Source organism: Ailuropoda melanoleuca, chromosome 20 (genome assembly GCF_002007445.2).
Source record: "Ailuropoda melanoleuca isolate Jingjing chromosome 20, ASM200744v2, whole genome shotgun sequence".
In the NCBI taxonomy this organism is placed as follows: Eukaryota; Metazoa; Chordata; class Mammalia; order Carnivora; family Ursidae; genus Ailuropoda; species Ailuropoda melanoleuca.
This window is the reverse complement of record NC_048237.1, coordinates 26828256-26843386: the sequence shown is the minus strand read 5'-3', so window position 1 is coordinate 26843386 and position 15131 is coordinate 26828256. Positions and strand designations below refer to the sequence as shown.

The 15131-nt window shown below is 43.3% G+C and overlaps 1 protein-coding gene across 4 annotated transcripts in view; it reads right to left on the bottom strand.

Annotated features, from left to right (window-relative positions):
- Positions 1 to 15131, bottom strand: part of GNG2 (G protein subunit gamma 2) — a 126016-nt gene that overhangs the window by 107528 nt on the left and 3357 nt on the right. For 2 of the 4 annotated variants that reach the window (XM_034648483.1, XM_019807225.2), the window contains exon 2: positions 14880 to 15043. The gene's annotated coding sequence lies outside the window, so the exon portion shown is untranslated. Of the gene's footprint in view, positions 1 to 6320; positions 6504 to 14879; positions 15044 to 15131 lie in introns of those variants that run through there. The other 2 variants (XM_019807227.2, XM_011233906.3) reach the window with 2 other exon arrangements.

Genomic DNA, 15131 nt, shown 5'->3' with positions numbered 1-15131 from the left:
CTTCCCATAACTGGCCTCCTCTACTCCCCCTTCTCTGTCTTGAGCTGAAGATGGTATTTCAGCCTGAATTCTAAGCCACCACTGAGAGTTACTCACTTTTCCCTGGGTATGTCCCATGTATACATGAGGTACACATGTTAATAAACCTGTTTGCTTTTCTCTTATTAATCTGCCTTTTCCTACAGGGTTCCTAGATGAGAACTTAGAAGGGTAGTGGGAAAACTATTTTTCTTCCTCTACAGGTAAAAGAACAGTTTAATAGAGGTTATAAAAGGGGAAGCTTTGTTGGCAGCAGGTGTAATTTTAAATTTATGTGTGTGAACACATCTGCAGGCAAAGAGGAAAGGGCCAATAAAAAGAAGAAACCAAATACATAAGAAAGAGATAGAATTATTGTCAGAACATAGTCCCCTACAAAGTAAAAGGAAATGGAATGGAGAGTCCAAGTAGAGAGTTTAACTCCTGGCTTCAGCAAAAGGCTATGTTAATTTGGCCGAGGAAGACAGGGGAAGAGAATGAATGGAGACACAGAGAAATTCTGAGGTGGTAAGTAATGAGGTTGAGGAAGCCTGTAACATATGCCTTCTCAGATAAACAGAAGTAAGGTCACCTGTAATAAATAAAGGCAGGACTTGGGTTTAATGGATTTATTCAAAATGCATAGGTGATAGTAACATATGACATGCAAAAAAAGAAGAAAAGGGTTTTCAAAGAATAGCAATGGCCCTGCTGATGTTCCAGTGGATGTGGAGTAAAACCCAACTTAGACCCTCTTTATTAGCTCTGAGTGCTAGGTGCCTGAGGAGAGGATTGTGGGAAGGTCTGACCCTGACAAACAGGCTGTCAGGCAGACAAGGAAAGGCCAAAGGAACAGAGAGGAAGGAGTCAAGGGACTGGTTTTCCCAAGCCTCTCCAGTAAGAGTTTGACTGTTTACATATATTTGCCAAGAGATAAAAGAGCTGATCCTGTCTTATCTCAAACCTTGGCATACAGTGGTACCATTTCTAAGAAACATGTTATCACTAGAGTTTAAGATAGAGCTCCCTCTCTTTAATGTTTAGTGAAGTCTCCTAGAGATTTTCTGAACAATGACTCCCATTAAATACAGCTTATTTTCTTTAACATAAAAGTTTGGGGGAACATATATATACATCTCTAATACTCTTACCTGAAAATCTGAATCTCAAATTCCAGTGTGGCATCTTTACATTTGAACAAATTTGAACAGAGAAACTGCATACTTACATAGGATATTAAATTTAAACATTACGGTCTTCTTTTTAAAGAAAATAATTTCGTCTTACAATTTTAAAAGTGACAAAGTGTAAAGACTTTCTCTGTCCATTTGCCCTAATATGGAGGGAGGTGAAATGGAGACTGAATTGGGGGGTAAGATATTAATCATCTGTGCAACTCTAGAAAGGTAACTTATATTCTGGGCCTCTTCTATTATCCATCATGGAGAGTCTGATGAATGTCAAGCTCATCCCCAGGTCATTTTCAGTTGTACCATTCTATGAGGTCACAGGCCAGGGACTAAATCTTAACACAGCTCTGTAATTCCCTTCTCCACCTGGATCTAGTAAAGTCCGTCATGGATCCTCCCAGTAATTGTAGAATAAATAGATTTGCAAATTAAACGAAGTGGGGTTCATTATTCAACCAACCAACCAACACACACAAAGAGTGCATTGCAAGAATTTCACATATGATCATTCAGGAGCTCTTCAAACCATTCAAGGTCAACCTCCATACCCACACCATAAATCTCAGACATTGTTGCTCTTAACAGAGTCCCACTTCATCTTCCTGCCCAACTCCCCTCAGCTCTGTCCATACACTGCCTCACCAGTTTCAGAATCAGGGGTGAAATGTGTAATGGGAAATGAAACCCAGAAGGATTCTCTATTTTCAAAAGTGATTTCAAAAGTGAAATTCAGATTAGAATTACATTTCATTAGTAGAAACCGCTCTCAGGAATCTCTTGTTTTGTAACTACCATAGCCCATTCTCCATAGGTTAATCCTCTCCATTATAAAGAGCTGGAAAACAATTTAGTACTTAAGATGCTCTTCCCTTTTTCTGGCCCTGCCAACTATGGGGTATTCTTTCTCATCCAGCTAATGAGAGGAAACTAGAAAGATGTGGGAATGACAGTCCCCCAGTGCCTCTTTGTAGTAGCCTGATCCACATGTGACCAGCAGGGTCACTAGTGTGACTGTCTACAATAGGGGTTTGATTTTCACTATTGGGTTCTTTTTTTTTTATTATTTTTTCTTTTTTTCTTTTTTTTTTAAAGATTTTTATTTATTTATTTGACAGAGATAGAGACAGCCAGCGAGAGAGAGAACACAAGCAGGGGGAGTGGGAGAGGAAGCAGCCAGGCTCATAGCAGAGGAGCCTGATGTGGGGCTCGATCCCAGAACGCCGGGATCATGCCCTGAGCCGAAGGCAGACGCTTAACCGCTGTGCCACCCAGGCACCCCTGATTTTCACTATCGGGTTCTTGATATCACCAATTATCAGGAGCTATGCAGATTTTCTTACTTTCTCTTTTTGATTTTAAAAGTTACTTCTGAGAGAAGTATTTTACTTGAGCAGGGATAATACTGGTATATGCAGGAGATTAAATACAAATATTATAATCAGGATCTTTAGGACACACTATGTTAAAAGATCTCACCATTTAAAAATATCTCCTTGAAAACAATCCAATTAAAAAATAAGCAAAGGATTTGAGTAAACATTTCTCTAGAGAAGATACACAAATGGCCAACAGGCCCATGAAAAGATGTCCAACTTCACTAATCTTTAGGGAAATGCAAATTGCAAATACAAAGATATACCAATTCATACCCATTAGTATACTACTATCAAGAACAAACAAACAAAAACCCTCCAAGAAATAACAAGTGCTGGTGACGAAGAGAAACTGGAACTCCAGTACACTGCTATAGGATTATAAAATGGTACAGCTACTGTGGAAAATATGATGGCCATTCTTCAAAAAATTAAATAGAATTACAGTCTGATCCAGCAATTCAATTCTGGGTACCCAAAAAGAGTGAAGGCAGGGACTCAAACACATAACTGTGCAACCATGTTGACAGCAGCATTATTTATAATAGCTAAAACATGCAAGCAACCCCAGTGTCCAACAGATGAATGAATAAACAATGCATGGTATATACACACAATGGGATATTATGCAGCCTAAAAAAAGGAAATTCTGACATCTGCTACAACATGGATGAACTCTGAAGACATATAGTAGTAAGTGAATGAAGCCAGTCCCAAAAAGACATACTGTAGGATTCCACGTGTATGAGGTACCTAGAGTAGTCACATTCAGAGATGGAAAGTAGAATGGTGGTTGCTAGGGGTTGTGGGGAGGAGGAAATGGGGAGTTATCGTTTAGTGGGAATAGTTTCAGTTTGAGAAAATGAAAAAGATCTGCAGATGAATAAGTAGTAATGATTATACAACAATGTCAATATACTTCATGCCTCAGAAGATTTATTTAAAAATAGTTAAAATGGGAAATTTTATGTTATACATATTTTACTCCAATTAAAAAAAAAAAAAAAAGTGTCTCCTGGAACCTTGGAGGTAGTGACAAAGGTGGAAAATATGCTAACTTTTCCTTATGCCACCAGGGAAGGAAAACTGACATCTGAGTACCTACTACGTACCAGGTACTCACATAGTCACACACAAAAGCAAAACTAAAGCACCACAAAACAAACAAAAATTAAGCCCTGATTATGTCCTATTAACTTGTCTTTACAACGAAGAAACTAAGGTTTATACGTTAACGTACCGGGTCAGGTAGTAAGAACCAGCGGTAGGATTCAAAGGCAGATCTGCCTGACTCTTGAAGCCCGTGTTCTTTTCACTCCACAATGTTCTTTTATTCTACCCACAGTTGTCTTTTTGAACTGGCTTTCTGCTTTGACGATAGAGCTTTTATACTTAAAAGTTAGACCTGCCTTCTGAAGTGGGCTAAAAAAGTCAGTCCGCCAAATACATTCACTATGTGTCCACCATATGAGGCCCAGGGCTGGCCATGAAATAATGGAGCCATGTTTCCACTCAGCCATTGGCCATCTGGCAGAAAAAAAACCATACGATTAAAATTTTACTGGATGGCAACTCCCTCAAAAGCCCCTGAATACTCTGGGCAAAAGCATTATGTCTTTCAATATTCCATATGGCCAGAACAAGGGGAAAGAGCCTCATTTTATAGCAGTGAAGCATTTTTATCTTTTTCCTAAACCTTCTACCATCACAGTTACTGATCAGCTGTTACTCACTAATGTTGTGCTTCAAGATGGAATTGAACAATTAAGGAAATGTTACGTGCGGTGCAGAAAATAGGCAGCTCTCAGCTGTTTTATGAAAGAGAACAGGGGGCCCTCTTGACTCTCCTGCGCCTAAGGGCCAAGGTTTCATTTTCTTACTCTTTTGTGAAACACACAGAGAAGAATAACGCAGATTGTCTACACATCCTCAAACAAAGCAGGGTGTTGGCACGATCCAGTGAATACACAGCCTGTAGATGAGTAAGTACCAAGGGGTGAGCCCCATCCTCATAGAGCCCAGATTCCCAACTTTCTACTTCATTTAATGACAGGCGGCTTGATCATGGAACTCCGATTAGGGGCATTCTGGATCCAAGATCTACCCTCCATCTCCTCTGTGGAAGATTATCTTCACAGATTTTATACTTTAGGAGGGAAAGGCAAAGTGCAACTCTGAAATACATGGAATGACTTATCGATAGCCTACAGGTTTGATTAAATTCAATGAGTCCACAGGGAAACTCCATGGTTTCAAAACCAGCAATATTTTGCCCCTTAGACACAGTACAAGTTTAACAAGTAACCTCAGAAAAGTAGACATTTTTTTCTTTAGTGTAAAGATTCTTATCTCTGAAAATGAGCTGCTACACCACAAATTTTGAGACACCAAATCAATTTCAGAAAGATGGCATTAAAAAAACAGACCTTACAGTTCTTCATAACTGAGAACGGTGATAAAGGAGGAAGCATATACACTCTCAACGGCATATTGTTTAAAAACCTATATTTTAAGAATTTGTGAGTGTCTAAATATGACCTTTTTACTATTTTTTACTCCACTATAAGCAATTCTTTCTTTCCTTTGAAAATGTCTTTCCTTTCATCCTAAAAATTCAAGAAAAAAACCTCCTATCAATGACCATTTATTGCTCACCCACACTTCCCACTGGAGACAAAGCTTAATTTCTTAAATCATGCTTCACCAGGGTCTTAAACTCTTTCTTTCTCCTACATACCTTGCCAAAGAAATCTCACAATGTCATTTTCACTCTGTTAGACCTATTTATTGGACTTTTACATATCATTCATAAATTTGAACAGGTCATGGTCATGGACTCTCATTAACAGAATCCATTGCTCAAGATAATCGAAGAACAAAAATTGCGTTCTGATTTTACTATTTGGCTCTGTTTACGGGGTATACAGGTCAGGAAATAACCCAGCTCCACTTTCACATTTTGTCCCCCATTGAGGTTAATGTGCATCTTGACCCACAGATGAACACAATCCACACCGACATCAAACCCATACACATCTGATTCTGGACAAGTTAAACCCGCCACGCTCCTCTGAGAAAGGATGCAACTTTAGGAGCAGACCTACCGGCTAATGGTAGCTGTTTCTGAGGCTATCCTAAAAGCAGCTGCACAGAGCAGAGGGAGGAAAACACCTTTTTTTTAAAACGGTAAATACTGCCCCTCACATACGCAATTCCAGTCTTTGTTGGGAAATTCTGAGTACAAAAGGATATAACCAAAAAAAAAAAAAAAAAAGGAAGAAAGAGAGAAAAGAAAAAAAGCTAAATCACAGTCATACTGCAACACAGAAGACACCTCAGTGAAATGTGTAAGAAAGATAATATAACCAACATCTTCCTCCACTTACAGCCTTAAAATGAGGGGAACGCAACGCTCAGATCATGAGCCCACAGCTTCCGAGCCCCAACTGATTTCAACCGATCCCTGCTTCTCTTCCGAGAGAACTATGCTAACGGCTCCTCGCAGGGAGTGTGCTTTCCTGACAAATCACCAAAGCTCGGCGCTAATGATGATTTTTTTAAGGCAAATGTGCCACAGATTTGGTCATTCTCAAAAGCCCTTCTCAAAGAACCCATCCTAATCCTTTCCCCCAATCCCGAAGCACAGTCCCTATCCTCCCTCAGGAATCCGCCCTGAAAACCGCCGGCGGGGGTCACTTGCTCGCTGAGAAAGGAGCGAGCCCCACGGCGTCCCCTTTACCTTGGCGCCCGCGGCCGGTCGAGAGCGGCTGGTGTCCGTGCGCGAGCCGGAGTGTGCAGGCGAGCCCCGGCGCAGCGCAGCCCGNCCGCCCCGCCCCGCCCCGCGCCGCCCAGCCCAGCCCCGCGGTAGTACGAGCTGCCACGGAGCGGCCGCCGCGCGCTGCGCGTGTGTGGCCGCGGCGCCTCAGCCCCGGGACTAGTCCCCACCCAGCTTTGTCTCCAGTCAGCGTGCTTCTACAGGAAGCGGCGCATCTCCCACTTCCTCCTCTGCTTGGTAGCTCGTAGCCGCCTGCTTCTTGCCCTCTCCTTCGAGCTCGCGCTGTCGCCTCGTCCTGCGCGGCTCGCACTAGTGTGACCAGGGCCCCTCTCCCCTTGGCTCCAAGTCCCTCTGGTTCCTCGGTTCCTTCCTTCCCCTTCTCCTTCCCTCACCTCCACGACAGCTTCCAGCGACTGCCTGGCCGGCCCCCCTTCCCCAAGCGCAACCGGCTTCTTAGCCTGAGCTGGCCAGTTGTTGAGGGTACTGCTGCTGTTGGTTTTGGGGGGGCACAGCCCCTGGCCAGGTCCTGACCCCGAAACCCAGCCCCAGCCCCAATGGCTGCTCCCGGTTTACTGTGGTCCCTTTCACGGCAGCTCGCGGCGAGCCTGCCGCTTGCAGCTTCTTGCTCTGCGGCCAACGCTGCTGCGGCTTCGTTTCTCCGAGGTCCCACTACCACGGAGATCTGACTTAACCCACGTGCTCAGAAAGGAACGGCCCTGGTTAAGGATCCTTGCGGGGCACAGGACCAAACCAAGTGCTGCACTGCTATCTGTAGCCTAGCAGTGAAGACATATTCCCAAAAGATTCTCTGGTGGTGGGAAGCAATGGGTGGAGCTGAACGCTGTGAAGTCCCAGCCTAAATAGATCTCTGCCGCCCCCCCCACACACACTGGCACACTCACACTGGTAGGGCCCTAAGGACCCTCATGGTGGTCCTCTAGTCCTTTCCCCTCACTTTAGGATGTGGTGTAACGTTATGGGTAAGGGAGACTGTCCACCGGATCGGAATCCAAGCTGTCATTACTGACCATATGAACTTGAGTAAACGACTTAACTTCTGTGGTCCTGGACTTCCTCATCTGCAAAATGGAGAGGATTATAGTCCCATCCCACAGCAGAATGTGAGGATTAAATGAGATGTACACAAAATGCTAATAGTTCCTGGGACTTAGGAAATGTTCAATACATATTAGCCCCTATTATTCTTAGAGTATGTGGAAGCTCAGAGACCGCTAGGGACTTTGACAGTCAGCAGTCACACCAGGACCTGTCCTTCGTTTCTGGATTCCCCGCAGTTAGTATATTCACCAGTAAACCCCCATGCTCTTGGTGACAATTTATTCAGTTTGTGAGTCACTCTCCCCTCAATATTAATACACGGTGCTTTGGGGAAGCTACAATTAAACATGGTCTGGGGGTGGGGGAAAATCCTTCCAGTGTCCAGGCAGTGCTGTTAAGAAACCTCTCTCTAGGCTTTGCCTGGAAAACTAATCCTCCCTAGCCAATGGGAGTTAATCCCACAACTCCACCTTTTTTAATCCAGTCTTGCCTGAACCCTCCAGCATGTCTTCCTAACCCACCTTGAGACCACAGCACATTAACTTGGAAGGTACAGAATTTAATTTCTATGAAATGTTCTGAATCCTAGTATACCCTGTGTTTTGACTGAATGTTCCATGAACAGAGTTTTCTTTTCTTTCTGGAAATCTTTGATCAAAAAGGACACTAATGTTAATTCACTAACATCAGAAAATTACAAAATGGATTGTTTTAAGATTAAAAATAAAGGAACTACTTTTAAACCACCAGCAAACAGAAATGTAGTAGGGGCAGAGAATGCACATGGATTCCCACTGTGTCCTGCAACCCAATGAAAATCAGACGTGAATTAACTCCAAACCACAAATCTTCATGTCAAAGGTTACCAGGAGCTTTTTTAAATAAAAATTTAAATACAGTATATATGATACAAGGCCTAACAAAAATGAGAAGCACAATTATTAATGACTGGAAAGATTATGGAAACAATCTCTGGTTAATTTTAGACTAGGGGATTTTGGCGTTAACTCCGGATTCAAACAGTTCTTTTTTTAATGCTCTCTCTCTGTCCTTCTCACACACTCTCTCAGCTAGTAGAGAGTGGTTGGTACTTACCTTTACATCTACATAGGAAAATCTCTTTCAGAGAATGAAATCTGGCAGGAATTCGGCCTGTTGCCTTCTGATTAGCTCTTCTACCTCTGGCCCTTAGAAAACTCTTAGCAGGTTCACCTGACCATTGCTGTGGCCTCCCAACCAACCTCCCTTCACAGCTGAAAACGAGATTTTAAGATCTTTCTCTTTCTGTCATTAACCTCATTGCTTTCAACTGGTCCTAATAGCCTCTTTTTCTGGCGAAGAAAACTATGGGGGTATAGTTTTGCCAAGAAAGAAGATTAATCCAGTTCAGATCTCTTAACACAAGCATGGTAAGTACACACAGTCTACAAAGCATTCATTTCTTAGGAGATATAATTACATCTCACCATGAACAGTACATGCCATTAGTAACAAACATGAACCTATCCTCAATGCGTTTTATCAATGCATAACACAAAAACCTGTAAAATACTCCAACTTTCATCATTGGTCCTATTTGTAGGCATCGATACCTCGTATTTCTTACGTCCACCATGTAGAAGAGGTTGATGGTCAGAAAGAGGCCATCATTTTGGCCTGGTATCTCTCCTGCATTACTGCACATTCTAGCTGAATGTCCCTTGCAGTTAACATTTCCCAAATTTTATGTATTGCCTCAACCAAATCATGTCCCTCTTTCTATATTCTCCATTTCATGTAACGAGCAACAAACCAGTTGCCCACAGAAGGAATATGGGGGTGGGGCACCTGGGTGGCTCAGCTGTTAAAGCGTCTGCCTTTGGCTCAGGTCATGATCCCAGCGTTCTGGGATTGAACCCCGCATGGGGCTCCCTGCTCAGCGGGAAGCCTGCTTCTCTCTCTCCCACTCCCCCTGCTTGTGTTCCCTCTCTCACTGCCTCTCTCTCTCTCTAAAATAAATAAAATCTTAAAAAAAAAAGTACATAAGAACACTATCAAAACTATTTGTCTTTCTTACCCGGTGTCCGACTGGAAGGTTCTCATCCTTTCATTCCCACCACCAAACTATCCCTTTGACCAAATCCCTCCTATTTCCTTGCCACGGCCTTATTACATAAATGCTTCGCTTTCCCCTACGTGACTGCAAGGCTCCTTCCTTTGTCTTCCTACCTCCAGTCTCCAAGCTGTGCCCACTAGAAGTACGCTGCTAACATGAGCAGTTGATACCATCACCGTCCTCCTGTACTTTGTCAGTATCGCCCCTCCCCCGTGGCCTACAGGACACAAGTCTTCACTCCTTCGCCTGGCACACAAGGCCTTGCAGAATGTCACACAACTACACGCTCACCTTATTACCCCACCTGCAGCAAGCCCACGTCCGCGACATGCTTCTCATGGGACCGTACTATTTTCTCCTGCGCATCTTGGCATATGCTCTTCCTTTTGCCAGAAATGCCCTTATCCCTTCCTGCATTTGGTCGGCTGGCAACCCGTACTCATCCCCTCAGACTCAGCTCCACTCAGAAGCCTACTCTGAGCACACACGCAGCGCCCGGAGTTTCCCGCTCCGAGAAGGCGCAGCGCCTCGCCTCTCCCTCCATGTCAGCACAAACTGCGTGGCTTTAATGAGTGGTTCTATGACCACCTCACCTGTGGCTATTTGAGCCCCTTAAAGTTAGGACCATGTTCCATTCATCTTTGCTTGTCACAGAGCAGGTTGTGAACAGATGTTTGTATAATAAAAAGGCATCGTTGGCAGAAATTCCAAACCTGTCTTTGTATTCCTATGGGTGCCTGGGGAGGGGAAGAAAAGGGAAAGGTCTGATAAGAGAAGTTGGCCATGGGATAAGAAACAATAATACCTCGATTTTCTTTGCAAGTTGCTGAAAGCCCAGTACCTGAGTGCCAAATTCTGAGTTTTTGTTATATAGGTGAATCTTGGTTCTATGTCTGCACAAAACTGCTTATAAAGAAGCACAATCTGGCAACAAAAAGTAATTTTAAAAAATAGATTTTAAAAAGAAATCGAAAAAAAGGAAAGAAAGCTGTTCTTTACTTGCATTTCTGGATGAACTTTAAAGAGACTAATTTATAAGCCAGAAACACTTTTCACATTCCCTCCCGCACGCTCCAGTCTTTGCCACCTCGCAGCTGTCCCAGAGGCTCTCGTATGCCAGATCCCCAAACTCTTCTCCAATCTCTTGACAATATTGTTCCTCTCCCTCCTCCGCCCTCGCCGTGCCTACTAGTTCTTTACTATTTTGACTGACTTGCCTTCTCTGGCTAAGTCCTCCCTCCTTTTCTGTCCATGTTCAGTTTTGATGTCTGTCCTTTCTCGTTCTGTTGTACCAGACAGAAGCCATACACCATACCAGCAAAGCCACTCCTGGAGTGCACGGGTGGGCTGTCACGAAGAGAGGAGAGTGAAATGGGAAGAAGGTGAATTCACATATTAATAAATCTTGTCCCACTCAGATCTTTGTGTCCCAGAGTCACTGCCTCTGCCCAGACATCTGAGCCTACCCCCAGCTGTCAGGAGTCAAGAAGACTGAATCATGTTTGGTTTAAAGAGAGTCAGGGGGTGAGGGAGGCAGAGAGAATAGCTTTTTCTCGAGACACAGTGGCTGCCCCTCACTAATGAAAAATGGCAGTCCCTGTTTCATGGTCCAGCAGAAAAGCTAGTAGGACAAGGGGACTGCAAAGTAATGGCCAAGGCTTCCTCTAGAGGACAAAATGTTAAAAGCATGAGTTTGGCTTTCCCTTTAGCTTGGGCAGGGCTATCGAGAGGATTAAGTGGAATAGTGTGAAGCCCCCCAGATACTTCTCTGATATTGCCTGAAATGTCACCAAAATTAAACCAATTTGGGTTATTAACCCAAATGTGCATGCGTGTGTGTGTATGTGTGTGTGTGTGTGTGTTACATGCATAAAGCCCTGGGGAGGCTGTCACTGATGAATGAGTTCTAGAAATTTGCTTTCCTTAACACCTCATGAGAAAACAAACCCAAGTGTTGATGGGTAGGGTGGGGGCGGGTTGGGAGGCTGAGGGTTGCTGGAAGCTGGGAGCTGGGAGGCTAACCATGAGGCTGGAGAATACTCTATGTATTGAGGGAAGCAGGAAGGAAGAAGGCTGGAGAGGGGGAGGGAGGCAAAGTCAGAGCTGGAAGTAAGTCAGGGAGGCCTGGATGTGGAGCCCAATAGGGGGAGTCTGGCCAGGCTGAAGAAGGCTAGACACTCCCCGAGTGGACATTGCCTGCAATGTGTCTGCAGTTCTGGTCTTCCCAAAAGAAGGCAATGTTCCAGACCCTCCAGCGACAGAAGTGGGAGCCGGACCATTGACCGGGTTGATGAAAGAGTTTAAACCAAATGCATTGTTACTATAAAAACAGAAACAGCAGTTCTGCAAAATACAACTTGTTCCCTCTAAAAAGTTTCTGAACATCCACACAGAAAATCAGGGACAACAGGAAGCAAGGAACAGGATCAAGAGGAGGGAGTCAGCAACAAAGTATGACAGAGGTTAGAGAGCGCGGTGGGCGGTAAAGCCTGGGAAAAACAACCGCTAGAAGGAATATCAGAATTAAAGGATATGAATCGGTGAGATTAACATCACACAAAGAAATCATTTTGAAGTGTCTTGAAAGAATAGGAATACAGTGAGAACTCCAACCATTTGTGGGCAAGGCAAAGGCAAGATGTGATTTTTCTGGGCCAAATATGTCAACCAGAGAGGGTGATCTATTTCAATAGTAAATAAGTTAACAAAAGGCTGGAGAATAAAAGAAGACATTTGCAGGCCTCAAGGTCTTGATGTCTTTGTTGATTTTCCTCCTGTAAAGAGTATTCATAGGTTAACTCTTGACCTTGGTCCCCACCCCACCCCCCCACCTGTTTTTCTCCTGGGTTCTCACTTTGAATTTTCCTATGATAAATCTCAGAAGCACAGGCATTGAGGAAGGCTCTGTGGTGTGAGGTGCTGGGTGGTGACTGTCTCTCCTACAGAGTCCGCTCTAGTCTACTAAGCAACCTGAGGCTGAGGACAAGGACTGGCCTCTCTGTGTGTCCAGTGCCTTGCCTAGCACTTGGCATGCCGTGTGTACTCAGTACACGTTCGTTGACTTTAACTGAATCTAAACAATTAAACCCTGTGGGAGATGGTGAGGAGTGCTGAACACCGTGAAAACACAAGAACATACATTTTACAAAATTCTAAGAGAATGAGCAAACAAACCACCGTGGCTGCTTACAACATCACCCAAAATGTCCTCAGAAATCGGAAAATGAGAAGACTCGGCAAGGTGGAAAATGTGCTACTGATGTCAAAAAGGGACAGGGCCTGATGTTACCACCTAATATTAAACTAGAATGAAAATCCGTATCTGCTCAGATGATAATGAATTCCCACCACACAAAGACAGTTCCTATAAAGTGTTATCAACTGATTACTTGCAAATCTGTACACTTGAAGGTGCATCTTCAGTAATGCAAAACGTTTGCTATAACTTCCTGTGAAATGTTACAAAAATGATGTCAGTTACATTAGTGAGAAATTATTCAACATTCTTTAAGCATCACATAAAGTATTTCGTAAGGAAATTTCAACAGAGAAGAATTGGGTGGTATATAGTAAATGCAGAAATCTCAAATTATTGACTTGACAAAAATAATACAATTCCTTGGGAAATTACTATTTTCATGTGTGCAGTTTTCTCAAAGAAAATGGCTGGGTTAGCAGTGCCTGGGTGATCAATCAGTTAAGCATCCCACTCTTGATCTGGGCTCAGGTCATGATCTCAGGGTCCTGAGATTGAGCCTGCATTGGGCTCTGCACTCAGCGGGGAGTCTGCTTGGGATCCTCTCTCTCCCTCTTGCTCCATCCCTCCTGCACCACACCCCTGCAGCAGTCACTCTCTCCCTCTCTCAAATAATAAATAAATGTTTTAAAAAGAAGAAGAAGAAAAGAAAATGGCTGGGGTAGGCATAACACCCCCTCATCCTCAAATCACCTCTTGCTTCTCCTGGTTATAGTTCTTATCACACTTGATTGTCATTGTGTGTTTCTGTTTCTCTCTCTCGTCTACCATATGTGGAATTCTGGAATACAGATGTAATGTCTTACTCTGCGGTATATCTAGTACCTTCTGCAATGCTTAGTGCACAGCGCACAGTAGGTATACAATAAATATTTGTTGCATGTATGAATAAAGGCAAAAGTGTGCCAAGTAAGGGACACAGATTAATTTTAGGGGGATATTATAAGCCAAACATTTGTGGGTTTATTTGTAATTTTAAAAAGAGTAATACGGTCCTTGGTAAGCAGGTTTGTCATTATTTGTACATTGTCCTTTATGGCTTTGCTTTCAAGTGAAAAGAAGGGGTTACTTGCTCGAGATCAGTTACTGTCATTGCATCCTTCCCAGCTCAAAATACTGGAATTCACCCAGACCACAGCCAAGTCATTTGTTTGCTGCTAAAATGTTTATGTACATTTCTCCTAACTCCCCAACCTCAAATTTTGCATCCAGAAAGTAGGTAGATTCATATGAACTAAAAAGTAATAGCATAAATATGACTAAGAAAACCCCACCAATACCCACTAAACACACCTGGCACTCTAACCTTTAAGAGCAAAAAACTACACGACCTGTATCCTTACCTAAGGTTTACATGTATCAGTGGGTTTACATCTGAAGAAAGGGGCAGCAACAACTTCAAATAACATAGTCAAGAGGGATAAGAAGTTGCATATGCTCATAACTGAGGGGACACCACTAGAGAAAAATATTTCAAGGAAGAAGTGAAAGTTTTCAGAATGAATAGATTTACTTAATTGTTAGTGAAACAGACTCCTATTTTATTCTGGAATAATAGTCTAAAGAAATTCTTCAAAGACCTACCATTTCTGACAATCATCAGATGGGAAAATCAAAACACCTTTCTACCCCTAAATTTCTAGGAAGATAACTCTGGGCTTATCTTGATTAGCCCACGTCTTGATGGTGCCTGGTCCACAGTAAATTCTAAATCTTTGTGAGGTGAATGAACACAAGGATAACAGAAACTCACTATTCCTATTCATACTATATATAAATGATGAGGTTTAGTATAAATAAGAGATCAAGCTGTTGGTTCTGGTGTGGGTTCTGAACAGGTATGCCTCATTACCGAAAGGAATTATCACGAAGACTTCTGTGAAGATTTCATGTGGCACACGGGTACACACGTGGTGCCGAGTCATGTTTGCTCACCGTGTTCTCTTAACAACCAGCTGTGTCCTCCACCCCAAGGGTCACTGCTGCATGGATAACAGGTTCATTTCTCCAAATTCGTGTCTAGAAAGGTGTTCATTTATAATGCACCCTCTAGGGCTGATGGAGAAGAAATCTCCTTTCACCCACCCTAGATTGGAGGCTGCCTTCTTCTTACCATCAGTCAGTTGTGACAAAACAGCATGGACATGGGCTCCACAGTGGCCCTGGGGGCCATGTTTTCTGCTTGCTCTCTCTTCTCTTCTGACTGTCCGTAACCAGAGGTCAGCAATCTTTCGCCTCGGAAGTGCCACAGAGGACAAGAAATTTCCACAGGTGTTCCTGGCAGATTTCAGGAAGAAACAGAGGAAGGGAAATAAAGGGGAAGATTAGGAGGGAAGTGTTTCTTTTTCTCACGAAAACCATTTTT